Raw genomic sequence first — 13,904 nt, 5'->3', positions numbered from 1 at the left:
GCCCCCAAGTGAGACTGTTTTTAAATACATACAAATAGGTGTGCAGTAGGTCCTAACATATTTGAAGTTAGGCCTATATATATATGGACAGACCGGGAAACTGGGAAGACCCACAAAAACCCATATCCAACAAGAGACTAAGGCCGGAGAGAACGGGCCTCAGCATCACAACTGGTATAACTGGTCATGTTGTGATCTGTGGGTGCTGTGATGAGAGGCACTAGAAGAAAATAACACAGGGCTATTTTATTAAGATACAAACAGCACTGTTTAGATACACTGCACAGCAGGAAAGAAAGAAATTTTGTTCCCCACCTCCCTGGGCCTACTGCCATGATTGCTCATTGAAAAGGAGAGTGGAGTCCTCCTCGCTCAGCACGGTTTGTCAGGGGCGTCTGACAAAGGGAATGGGCTTGGAAACGGAAATGATCAGAGGTGCAGGGCTGCCCGGGGACATCATTGCTGTCAGGGAATGAGGGTCACCAGGTGGCAGTGGCTATTCTGCACCGTGGGACTCGGGGGATTAGAATCCAATTGCAGCTGGCTTCAGGTCCTTCTGGAGAAGTCCTGTCTCTATGCGCCAGTGTTTCTGGGAAGTTAGAAAAGCTTTTTGGGAGTCTTGGACACATGTTGGGGCAAAATCCAGTGGAATCCAAGTGACTTGAAGTATAAAAGCAATTACGCCCACAAATGGGTGAGGCCTAGGAAAATTCGCAATGTATGTGCTTATGTATCTATATTTATAAACTCACCCACACAAGAAGGTTAGAAATGCTGACAGAGGCAACTGTCTATGAATTAAGAAGCAAGAAATATTAAGGCACTGTTGTTCCAGAAAGTTCAAATTTTCCATATAAATGAACAAAATTTGCAATACAAATGCTAATCAGTTAGCTTGCTACTACACGAGTTGCATGCATTATCATAAATGCAAAAGAAAGATTCAATGATTCATAAAAAATGAGAGAAGCTAATACATCCAGAGAAAGAATCCAGTGGATAGAGCAACTATGCCAAAAAGATCAAACTATTTTTTTTTGCAATCTTATACCCTATGATTACAATTTATATTAAATAACTCAGACCTAAATTGTTTTAATGAATATGTAAAAACAGCCATTTTTATTTTGTAATGTCAATGCAATTAGAGTTGGCATTGTGGACTTATTTATTTTTTAACAAGCTTTAGTTCACTTTATTTTTCTTGTATAAAACTAGGTGGTGGCCAGAGCTGGAGCCTGGGTCCTCTGCAGGGAGACTCTGGTGTGGCTCTTCACAAGATGGTAGTGAATTCCTGATATGGAGACTTGGTGAACACCATCTCCTTCCAGAGGTCAGGGGTGAGATAGCTGTAGGTCTTGGAGATGGCATCAAAAGTAGCCTTAGCAAAGTTCCCTAGGGTGGCAGTGCAGCCTCTGGCTGAGGTGTGGCAATCATTGATACTGGCCGTCATCAGTAGCTTCTTGGGCACAGGGGCTGAAACAATGCCAGTGCCTCGGGGGCGGGGATGAGACGCACCAGCACAGAGCCACAGAGACCAGTCACCTTGCATGGGACAGTGTGGGGCTTGCTGATCTTATTCCCCCAGTAGCCTCGCCTCATGGGGATGATGGAAAGCTTGGCCAGATGATGGCCCCACGGATGGCAGTGGCGACCTCCTTGGAGCACTTGACACCCAGGCCGACGTGTCCGTTGTAATCTCTGATGGCAACAAACGCCCTGAACCTGGTCTGCTGGCCAGCACGGGTCTGCTTTTGCACAGGCATGATCTTCAGAACCTCGTCCTTGAGGGATGCTCCCAGGAAGAAATCAATGATCTCAGATTCCTTGATAGGCAGAGAGAAGAGATAGATCTCCTGCAGGGACTTGATGTTCATGTCCTTGACCAGGAGGCCCAGCTTGGTGACGGGGATCCACTCCTTGTCCTCAGCCTTGCCTCCGCGAGCTCCGGGGCCTCGACCCCAGCCCCAACCACAGCCCATGACCGCGGCTCCAGATGCCGCTGCCGAAGCCTCCACGGAAGCCGCCCCGGCCTCCCATGTCAGAGCTCCTTCCGCAGGACCGGCGTCATCCGCCATTTGGTGTTCTCTCGGAGAAGAAGCGGCATTGTGGACTTAACCAAGTTAGTTTGCTGCCATGGCCACTGAAACCTGCAGGGGGGAAACCTTCTCTTACTGAGAAAATGTTATAAAGGACTGGTGACATGCAATTCAAACAGCACCCAATGAATGAAGAAATACTAAGAAAACGTGCATAGGATGAGCAGCATTAAAATGAGAATGCTATTGATTCATTACATTAATGTGTGTATTATATTTTTAGAGGCGACAGCTTTATTATGAGAAACAGAATATCTTGGCACATTCTATAATATTGTGTACAATCTCCTTTCACTTGTTTGGTGTTGACCAACTTCTCTGTACTTTGAATCTCAGTACTCACATGAAAAAAAATTTTTTTTTTAATTTTTATTTTTTAAAATTTAAAAAAGTTTTTATTTTAATTCCAGTTAGTTAACATACAGTGTAATATTAATTTCAGGTATACCATATAGTGATTCAACACTTCCATACAGCACCTGGTGCTCATCATAACAAGTACATGCCTTTATTTTAAAATTTTTTTAAAGATTTTATTTATTTATTTGACAGAGAGAGACATAGCCAGAGAGGGAACACAAGCAGGGGGAGGGGGAGAGGGAGAAGCAGGCTTCCTGCTGAGCAAAGAGCCCATGTAGGGCTCGATCTCAGGACCCTAGGATTAGGGCCTGAGCCAACTGCAGATGCTTAACAACTGAGCCACCCAGGCGCCCCAACAAGTGCATGCCTTAATCCCCATCACCTATTTACCTCATCCCCTCACCCACCTCCCCTCTGGTAACCATCAGTTTGTTCTCTATACTTAAGAGTCTGTTTCTTGGTTTGCCCCCCACCCCTCTTTTTTCCCTTTGCTCATTTGTTTTGTTTCTTAAGTTCCATATATGAGGGAAATCATTTGGTACTTGTCTTTCTCTGACTGGCTTACTTTGCTTAGTATTACAATCTCTAGCTCCATCCATGTTGTTGCAAATAACAATATTTCATTTTTTTATGGCTGAGTAATATTCCATTGTATATATATCACGTCTTCTTTATCCATTCATCAGATGATGCATAATTTGGCTATTGTAGATGATGCAGCAAATTGTGTTGGGAAAACTGGACAGCAACATGCAAAAGAATGAAACTGGATCACTTTCTTTCACCAAACATAAAAATAAATTCAATATGGATTAAAGACCTGAATGTGAGATAGGGAATCATAAAAATCCTGGAGGAGAACACAGACAGTAACCTCTTTGACAGTGACAATAACAACTTCTTTCTAGATATGTCTTCGGAGGCAAAGGAAACAAAAGCAAAAATAAGCTATTGGGACATCATCAAAATAAAAATCTCCTGAATAGTGAGGGAAACAGTCAACAAACTTGAAAGGCAACCTATGGAGTGGGAGAAGATATTTGCAAATGGCATATCTTATAAACGGTTAGTACCTCAAAATTATAAAGAACTTATAAAACTCAACCCTCCAAAAACAAATAATCCAATTAAAAAATGGGCAGAAGACATGAATATACATTTTTCCAAAGAAGACATACAGATGACCAACAGACACATGGAAAGATGTTCAACATCATTCATCATCAGGGAAATACAAATCAAAACTACAATGAGATATCACCTCACACCTGTCAGACAGTGGCTAAAATCAACAACACAAGAGGCAACAGGTGTTGGTGAGGATGTGGAGAAAAGGGAATTCTCTTGCACTGTTGGTGGGAATCCAAATGGTGTAGCCACTCTGGAAAACAATATGGAGGTTCCTCAAAAAGTTAAAAATAGAACTGCCCTATGATTCAACAGTTGCATTACTGGGTATTTACCCAAAGAATACAAAAATATTAATTTAAAGGAAAAAAATTATTTAAATGAATCTGAAGTGTCTTCAAAGGTGGCAAAAAATGAATCTAAAGGTAAAAAATTACTTGATGTTTCATTGATAAATCATGATATGGGCATTTAACACATATTAAGTTGATATATAGATAGATAGATAGATAGATAGATAGATAGATAGATAGATAGATAGATTACTAAAAGGGATATATCAGACCCAAATTATATGATCCCAATTAAATTAAAACTAACACTTAGAGTTTTAGGTAGTCTTATTATATATTTGTCTTGAGGTATTAAAATCGACTAGAAGTTTTCAAATAATTTTTTATGAATCAAAAATAAGTCAAGATGTTAAACATGATTTAACTGTATTTAGCATGATTTAAAAGAAAGCTTGGTCACTGCCAAAGATATTCAATATGCAAGTCATTTATTATTTTAGCCACCTATGTTTATCCACATAATGACTTTCCTAACATTTTGATTTCTGCTTTTAAAGGAAAATATCTGGTTCCAAGATTTATAGAGCAAGAATGTAAAGTCTTTCCAAACAAAGAAATGAGTGAGGTATTTGCCTTTCTATGTCTGGCTTATTTCACTTAGCATAATGCCCTCAAGTTTCGTTTATGTTGTCACAAATGGCAAGATTACCTTATATTTTATGGTGGAACAGTATTCCATTTTATATATATCACATTTTCTTTAACCATTCATCTATTGGTGGACACTGAGGTAGCTTCCATATCTTGGCTGTTGTAAATAATGCAATAAACATAGGGATGCATATATCTTTTTGAATTAGAGTTTTAATTTTCTTTGGGTAAATATCCAGTAGTGGTATTATTGGGTCATATGATATTTCTATTTTTAATTTTTTGAGGAACTTCTGTACTGTTTTCCACAGTGGCTACACCAATTTACATTCCCTCCAATAGGGCAGGGAATGTCTTTGCCAACACTTGTTATTTCTTGTGTTTTTTATTTTAACCATTCTCACTAGTGTGAGGTGATACCTCATTGTGGTTTTGAACTGCATTTCCCTGATCATTAGTGATGCTGAACATCTTTTCTTGTGCTTGTTAGCCATTTGTATGTCTTCTTATGGAAAAATGACTATTCAGGTCCTCTGCTCATTTTTTAATTAAATTGATTTTGTTGTTGTTATTGAGTTTGTATGAGTTCTAGATATACTTTGGATATTAAGTTCAGTAGATTGCCTTTTCATTTTGTTGATTATTTCCTTTGCTGTGCAGAAGTTTTTAGTTTGATGTAATTCCACTTGTTTATTTTTGCTTTTGTTTCCTTTGTTTTTGGAGTCAGATCCAAAAAGTCATTGCCAAGACTGATGTCATGGAGTTTACCGCCTGTGTTATTTTCTAAGAGTTTTATGTTTTTAAGTCTTTCATTCAAGTTATAAAACAACAAACACTGTATGATTTCACTTATATGTGGAATCTAAAAAAACAAAACAGATGAGCAAATCAAATGAAAGCAAAACAAAACAAAACAAAACTCAAGCTCATAGACACAAAGAATGGATTGGTGGTTGCTAGAGGGGATAGGGAGTGGAAGGTGGGTGAAATGGGTGAAGGAGTTCAAAAGGTACAAGCTTCCATTTACAAAGTAAATAAATCCTGGGGATGTAATGTACAACATAGTTACTATAGTTAATAATATTGTATTGCATATTTGAAAGTTGCTAAGAAAGTAAATCTTAAAAAATTTGTGTGTGTGTACTCATCACACACACAAAATTTATAACTATGTAGGGTGACAAATGGTAACTGGACTTTCTGTGGTGATCATTTTGTAATATATACAAACACCAAATCATTTTGTGGTACACCTAAAACTAATAAAATGTTATATGCCAATTATACCTCAGTAAAATAAAATGCAAAAAAAGAGAGAAAATAATGAGGAAGGTCACTGTGCAGTCTATAATTGTTTTAGGCATTTTTAAATGTAATAATTTATTGGATTCACTTTTAGAAAGCCAAAGAAGTAATTCACTACCATACATGAAAACAAAGTATAAAATACTCATTCTGACAGTGCAGCTACATTTCTATAGTTGTTTTGTCATTTTTCTATAAGTTTTCTCAAATTGGTATTACTTGAATAGTAATCAATATATTTTCATGTTTTTTATTTTTACAAAAAAAAAGGATGCCTTCAATATTACAGAGCAGTAAAGATATTTCTTTTAAGAATAGAGGAATGTACTATGGCTGTCAAATATACATTATATTATTTATAATTTATGGCTTTAGTTGCTGTTGTGTATACTGATATGGAACCATATGATACAGATGGACATCACTAAATCTATTTTCCTTGTACTTGTATTTATCTGATTTTTTTTTAAAGATTTTTTATTTTTTATTAGAGAGAGTACAAGCAGGGGGAGAAGCAGGTAGAGGGAGAGGGAGAAGCAGGCTCCCCGCTCAGCAGGGAGCCCGACGTGGGGCTCGATCCCAGGACTCTGGAATCAGGACCTGGGCCGAAGGCAGCCGCTTAACTGACTGAACCATCCAGGCGCCCCTGTATTTATCTGATTTTTAAAAAAGATTTTATTTGTTTATTTGACACAGAGAGAGAGAGAGTGTGTGTACAAGCAGGGGGAGTGGGAGAGGGAGAAACAGGTTTCCCGCTGAGCATGTAGCCCGATGCGGGGCTCGATCCCAGGACCGTGGGATCATGACCTGAGCCAAAGGCACACGCTTAACTGAATGAGCCACCCAGGTGCCCCTTTATCTGATTTTTTAAACCTTATTTTCATTCATAGAGGAATTAAAACTGAAGAATCAAAGAAAATAAGATACTTTATATTATATTACATACATATGTTACTTGATTATACTTTTACTACAGTTAAGGACAACTTTAATATGATAGCCTGAAAATAATTTCTTTTTTGAGACTATGTTAAAAAGTAATATTTGTTTATGAGCTAAAGACCACTCTGTTTTTGTTCTCGATAAATTCTACACAAAAACCTAAAAGATTAATAATAAAATTACATCCCATTCTATTATATCTTCTTGCCATGAAGTAGATTTTATATTGCTAGTATCATCATGTTTTTATAAATTATAGTCTCTTTAAATTCCAATTTGATGAAGAATGCACCTAAAGCCAAAATAAACTATAACAAATACAATCATAATAGTTAATTCTCACATATTTTAAAAACTCCAAATGTTCAATAACTAACAGTGCAGCTAATATTATAAAATATATGATCGTTTAAATTGCAGTTGTAATTATTTGTGGGTTTTTTTTTTTTGGTAATCCTACAACTAAAGATAGGAAATTTATTTTGTTGAAGTCATCGACAATTTTATCTGCAAATTAGTTTATTTCTACTACATCAGTCCTAGACAACTTACCTACAGTTTCTACGTGCTTCAGGACTGTTAGAATAGCAGTGTACCATGAACAGGCACATGGTGTGATATGACAAAAAAAGGTAAAGCATTTCCAAATTCAGATCCAAAGATCTAATTCCAACCCTGAGATAAATAAAATATTTTAATTTAAGGATTGGGATACTTTTTTTGATTTCATATATATATTCTTCCATAATGATAGCTCTAAATCTAAATCTCTTATACCTTTAGCATTAATTCTGGGAAAAAATAACTTTTGTAATATTTACTTGTTTTAGGTACCTAATATTGCAGATATAATTCAACCACAATGTATTGAATTTCCACCAAGTTCTACTTGGGTAAAAGACCTAAATGGGGTGCAATGAGGATATAAAAATGAAAAAGATTCTACGTCTGCCTTCTAGGAAGTCAAGAAAAATTTATTCAAGTGTTGTATATTAAAATACATTATGTGTACACATATATGCATACACTTAAACCTGAAACATTTATCTATCTTACGCATACACTTTGACACATATTGTCAAATTCTTATGCTTAGAATGTGCATACACAGACATATATGCTCTCTTTGACACTTATTGTCTCATTTGATTCTCGAAACAACTCTTTTAAAAAAAATGAATATAGCTTTTATCATCTTATTTCCATTTTATAGATTAAAAAAACCTCAAAGGTGAAATGTTATTTATGTTCACATGGTGTCAGGGGCGCCTGGGTGGCTTAATCCGTTAAGCATCTGCCTTTGGCTTGGGTCAGATCGGAGGGTCCTGGGATCGAGCCCTGCATCAGGTTTCTCACTCAGCAGGGAACCTGCTTCTCCCTCTCCCTCTCCCCCTGCTTATGCCCACTCTCTCTGTGTGTCAAATAAATACATAACATCTTTTTTAAAAAAGGTCACTTGGTTTCTGAGTTTGCTAAGGCTGCCATAGCAAAGTATCAAAACCTGCGTGGCTTCAAACAACAGAATTTATTGTCTCGGTCTGGGGAAAAGAAATCTGGAATCAAGATGTCAGCAGGGCCATGCTCCCTTGGAAACCTGGAGGGGAAGGATCCTTCTTTGTGTTTTCCTGGTTTCAGCTGGTTTGGTTGTTGGTATGCCTTGGTTTATACATGCATCACTCTATCCTCTGTCTTCATTTCATATGGCCTTCTTCCCTTTGTGTTTGTGTCCAAATTTCCTTTTTTTTAATAAGGGCAACAGTCATACTGGATTAAGGTCCACACTAATGAACTAATTTTAACTTGATTAACTCTGTAAAGACCCTGTCTTTATTTGGAGGTACTAAGAGTTGGTACTAGTACCACATTCTAAGGTACTAGGAGTTAAGACTTCTAAACTTTTTGGGGTACAATATTCAACCTATAACATGGAAGGCAAGCAGACAAGCTGAGTAAGAGCTCAGGTCTCTTGCCTCCCAGGCTCGAACTTGTGTGAACTCTCAAAATCAATGTATTTTTGCCACCTGTGCTCCTGGTAGTATCTGTCAGAAATACCAAACATAATTGTCAGGGAAGATAGCTAATTGGATGAACTACCCAACAATCAGTTGCAAATTAAGAAATGAATCACTAAATGTCTTCTCATTCAATCCCATGTAGTAAAAACACTTCCTATAGAATAGCAAAAATTGTACCAGATTATTCCACCACTCATTCAAATACCTTTCCATGGGCCCTATCTGTCAAATAAATAGCCCACACATAATAAATCCTGCATGTGAGATGATGAGTATTCATTTTAAATTTTATTTAAAATATTTTATAAGATGGGAAGCTATCCTTTTTTAATAAAAGGATATATGTCCTTTTAGAAGTGCAGGAGATATACTCTTCTGCACTTTAAGATCCTAAGAAGCAAATTCTGAGAAACCCATGTAGTATCTCTTGAAGATACTGAAACAAAGATAATGTGTCTAGAAACCTACTCCTGGAAAACAATCAGGGCCTGCTAAATATCCCACCAAAAATGCCTGTAAGGATTCCTCTGTTGAACATTTATTTTATTTCAGGTTCATGCTGTTGCTGTGTATCTGCAGACGGTGTCAACCTGTTTAGTTTCCTGGTTTCAGAAATTAAACCTTGGCTAATATCTGAAGAGGATACAATAACTAACATTAGATGAGTAAAATTTTGTTTCTGCTTTAATTTACAAGACTTAGCATGTGTTGATTTTAATTTGTTCAATCTTGGTCAAAGCTTTAATCTTATAAAAACATCCAGAACTATATTTGCATTTCCAAATATCTTGCATTCTATAATGCACACCTGTTTGTGTGGAGAGTGTGGACCCAGACAGACATGGAAAACAGCCACAATTAATGCTTTCTTTAACACATAGCTCTCCCTTGTAACAGACATAACAAATGGAATTTAGTTAATTTCTTTGCTAATTATGTTTTCTTCGCCCAGAACCAACCTGATTTAAGTTTTTAACAAATGCATATGAAATGTTTATAATAGTGTAATAAAATGTCTGGCAGACAGAATAGCACCAGAACAGTATCTGATAAAAAAGAAAAAGGAAAGAAGGACAAGCATATAGTTGGAGTAAAATATTTTGGAATAAACAGTTTAAAAAATGAATCATGAAAGAGTCTTTCTTCCTGAATATTAGTAGTATTCCTGAATATTAGTAGTGCTCAACAATTATATCCTGTTCTATTTTTAGCTATTCTATTTTTAGGTTCACATTACTACTCTCAAAATCGTAAGGGTCACAGAACAATGTAACTAATGCAATATATCTTAGACTTCTGCTCAGAGTTTAGAAGAGAGAAAACAAAATGTCTCATTCTTTATGTGGCTAGATTGTCATTAGCCACACTGTTGGAATCCATCCTTATTTTGTTCAGTTATCCACACAAATGGATCACTCTTTCTTTCCATGGTTGCTAGAGATTTTTAGGAGTGACGATACCACTAGACACAAATCACCAGCCATTTTATAAATGATTCTCAAAGTGTTAATATTATCTGTACCCCTTTTCTGAATCATACTATAGATGTAGATCTAAGTAAATTCAGGGAATTAGATAAAGGCTTATCCATAATCACTGCTAGGTTTAGGAGTTATGTAAGTAAGTAAGTAAGAAACATAAGCAAATAACATTTACTGTGTATCTAATATATGCTACCGTACTAGAAGTTTTACACACTTTAAGTAATTTTCTTTTTTTAAAAAAGATATTTATTTATTTGACAGAGAGAGAGAGCGGCAGGGAGAGTGAGAAGCAGGTTCCCCACTTAGCAGGGAGCCCAACATGGGGCTCGATCCCAGGACCCTGGCATCATTACCTGAGCCAAAGGCAGACGCTTAACCGACTGAGCCACTCAGGCGCCCCTATTTTAAGTAGTTTTCACCGCAGTCATTATAAGAGAGTATTTTTTCACTCTTTTGTGGCTGAAGAAATTAAAGTTCAGCAATTATAAGTAATTCTTAAAAACCAAATGGCCAATTAGCTGTGTAACCCTGATTTGAACTAAGGACTGTCTCTGGCCCCCAATCTGGGCTGGTTACACCCTGTCAAAAGCACATAATGAAATGCACTTATCTTAGGTATAAAAAAGAAAATATCTGGGTAGTGCTGTGTTTTGCATGGGCAACTTGAAGTTAGAAATCTGGGTATAAATGGGGTACACCTCTCCAACCTTACACCATACTCTTCCTCTATACTGACACTGCAAGCTAGCAAAAATATTCATCCACTGTCCCCAAGCTGTAACACTTGTATACCTTTCCAGCACCTTTACTCACACTGGTTTCCCCTAATTGAAGTCCTTTCATTCTCATTTCCAGATCACTTACCGTCCTTTTAAGAGCCAATTCGTATGTCTTTTGCTCTTTTGTTTCTTTTCCAAAAATTTTATTGCCACAACCGCTGCTCTTGGGAAATTAGAAGCTGGTTTCTGTTCTGGTGGTGGTGCCAGTGGATGCTGTATTAGTTCAGTGTGTCTGTGCCCATTAGTATTGAGGTTTTATCATTTCATCATTTATGGTTATGCACTGCTCTCTCTACAGCCATTAAAAGTATGGACCATTCTTGATGTAATATAACCATCCATAATGAAAACATTACTAATGGTAAAAATATGTTCTGCTCTCTTACCACATGTGTTAGGGCTTTGGAAATAAACAGAACCTTACCCCTGTCTGTAAGCTGTTCTCAGGCTCACACCATGAGCTTTGTCCTAACAAATATATAAACACAATAGATGGATATACAGAAAATGTCACGTTAATTATGCTTAAAGGAATAAGATATATTTTAATTAAAAGGGTTTGTTTTTAAGTAAGGACAGGTCTTCTAGGTGCGATGTGATTGGAAAGATATTGTAAACAAAGAATTTCAAGTGATGTGGATCATAAGCATCTGCCACATATTTTACTCTGAGCACGAATATGCTATTTGTTGATGTGAAGTTAGAATGGTTCTGCTTGTTGGAGGGATAAATGAAGCTCCAAGGACTAAATGGATAATATACATAAAGTACTTGTATGTGGCACTAAGTAAATGTTAAAAAAATGTTTACCACTTGCCTTTGCTATTATTATTATAAGTATTGGGTATTCACAAAGATATATTTGGTCCCTCAGCTGTTAACAAGCAGGTATTAAGAACATGTTTTGGCATTAGTTTAGAAGAGAATCCACATAATTTATAAGCAGCAAAGAATAACTTAATAAGCATAATTTTATAAGCATGAAGTTATGTACCTGTCAAGAATCATTTTTAATAATCCAAAAGAGCATATAAGTGAAGCTGCAATAACTGACTTTTATTTTTTTCTATTGTCGTAAAAAACACAACAAATTTACCATCTTAACCATTTTAAGTGTATAGTACAGTAGTATACATGAATACTATTGTGCAACAGATCTCTAGAACTTTCCATCTTGTGAAACTGAAGCTGCACCCTCCCTGAGCCCCAGGCCACCTCCATCCTACTTTCTAACATTTGACTAATTTAGATACCTCATACATGTACAATTATGCAGTATTTCCTCTTTCGATCTGGTTTATTTCACTTAGCATAATGTCCTCAACTTCTATCCATGTTGTAACACATGACAAGATTTCCTTCCTTTTTTAAGGTTGCATAATATTCCATTGTAGGTATGTACTATGTTTTCTTTATCCATTCACCCATCAACAGACCTCTAGGTTGTTTCCCTTTCCCGACTATTGTTATTAATATTGTAATGTACATGGATGTGAAAATATCTCTTTGAAATCTTGTTTTCAATCCTTTTGGATATTTATCCAGAAGTGGAATTGCCCAATTATAGATTATACGGTAATTCTATTATTAATTGTTTGAGGAGTTTTCAGTGTTATGATCTCAGATTTACATTTAAATCTTGAATCCATTTTTGGTTAATTTTTATGAGTGATATAAGAGGAAGGGTCTAGTTTCATTCTTTTAAATTTGGATATCCAATTTTCCCAGCACCATCTTTTTAAGAGACTGTCTTTTGTCCACTCAGTATCCTTGACTCCCTTTTCAACAATTCAAATATTTGCTGTAATATGTTTTGAAATCAGAAAGTGTGAGGCCACCAACTTTGTTTTGCTTTCTCAAGATTCTTTCAGTTTTTTGAGGTCTTTTGAAATTCTATATAAATTTTAGAATTTTTTAAAAATTTCTGTTAAGAAATTCCACTGGGATAATGATAGGGATGCATTGAATCTATAGATTGCTTTGAGTAATATTTACATTTTAACAATATTAAGTCTTCTAATCCATGAGCAGAGACTGTCATTCCATGTACTTGTGTTTATTTCTTCCAGCAATGCTTTTTAGTTTTAGTCCTTTACGGAGTGTTCATTGTTAATGTATAGAAACAATTGATTTTTGTGTGTTGATTTGTATCCTGCAAATTTGATGAATTTGTTTATTAGATCTAACAATTTTTATTTTGTAGAATTTTTAGAATTTTCATATAAGATCATGTCATCTGCAAACAGGTGATTTTATTACTTCATTTTCTACTTGGATGACTTTATTTCTTTTTCTTACCTTACTGTTATGGCTGGGATTTCTAGTACTATGTTGAATAGAAGTGGAGAGTGGGCATCCTTGTAATCCTGAGAGAAAGCTTTCCATTTTCCACAATTAAATATGATGTTACCTGTGGGGTTTGATATATGATCTTTATTATGTTGAGGTAATTTCCTTTTATTCTTAGTTTGTTGAGTGTTTTTATTATGAAACACATTGGGTTTGGTCAAATGCATTTTCTGCATCAGTGGGATGACTGTGTACTTTTTACCCTTTATTCTGTGTATTATACTGATCAATTTTCATATGTTGGATCATCTTTACCTTCCAGGAATAAATCACACTTGGTGATGGTGTGTAATCCTTTTAATGTCCTGTCGATTTCAGTTTACTAGATTTTATATCAATATTCATCAGAGACACTGGTCTGTAGTTTTCTTCTAGTATCTTTGTCTAGTTTTGGTATCAGTGTAACCCTGGCCTCATGCAATGAATTTGGAAGTATTCCTTCCTTTTCAGTGTTTTGGAATAGTTTGAGAAGGATTGGTGTTAATTCTTAAAAATGTTT

At 36.0% G+C, this 13,904-nt stretch overlaps 1 pseudogene; it reads right to left on the bottom strand.

The window, feature by feature from the left end:
* Nucleotides 1–1,214: 1,214 nt before the first annotated feature.
* LOC110578637 lies at nucleotides 1,215–2,078 on the bottom strand (annotated as a pseudogene).
* Nucleotides 2,079–13,904: the final 11,826 nt, after the last annotated feature.

The sequence above is a fragment of the Neomonachus schauinslandi genome, chromosome 4 (assembly GCF_002201575.2).
Source record: "Neomonachus schauinslandi chromosome 4, ASM220157v2, whole genome shotgun sequence".
In the NCBI taxonomy this organism is placed as follows: Eukaryota; Metazoa; Chordata; class Mammalia; order Carnivora; family Phocidae; genus Neomonachus; species Neomonachus schauinslandi.
This window is presented reverse-complemented; position numbering and strand designations above follow the sequence as displayed.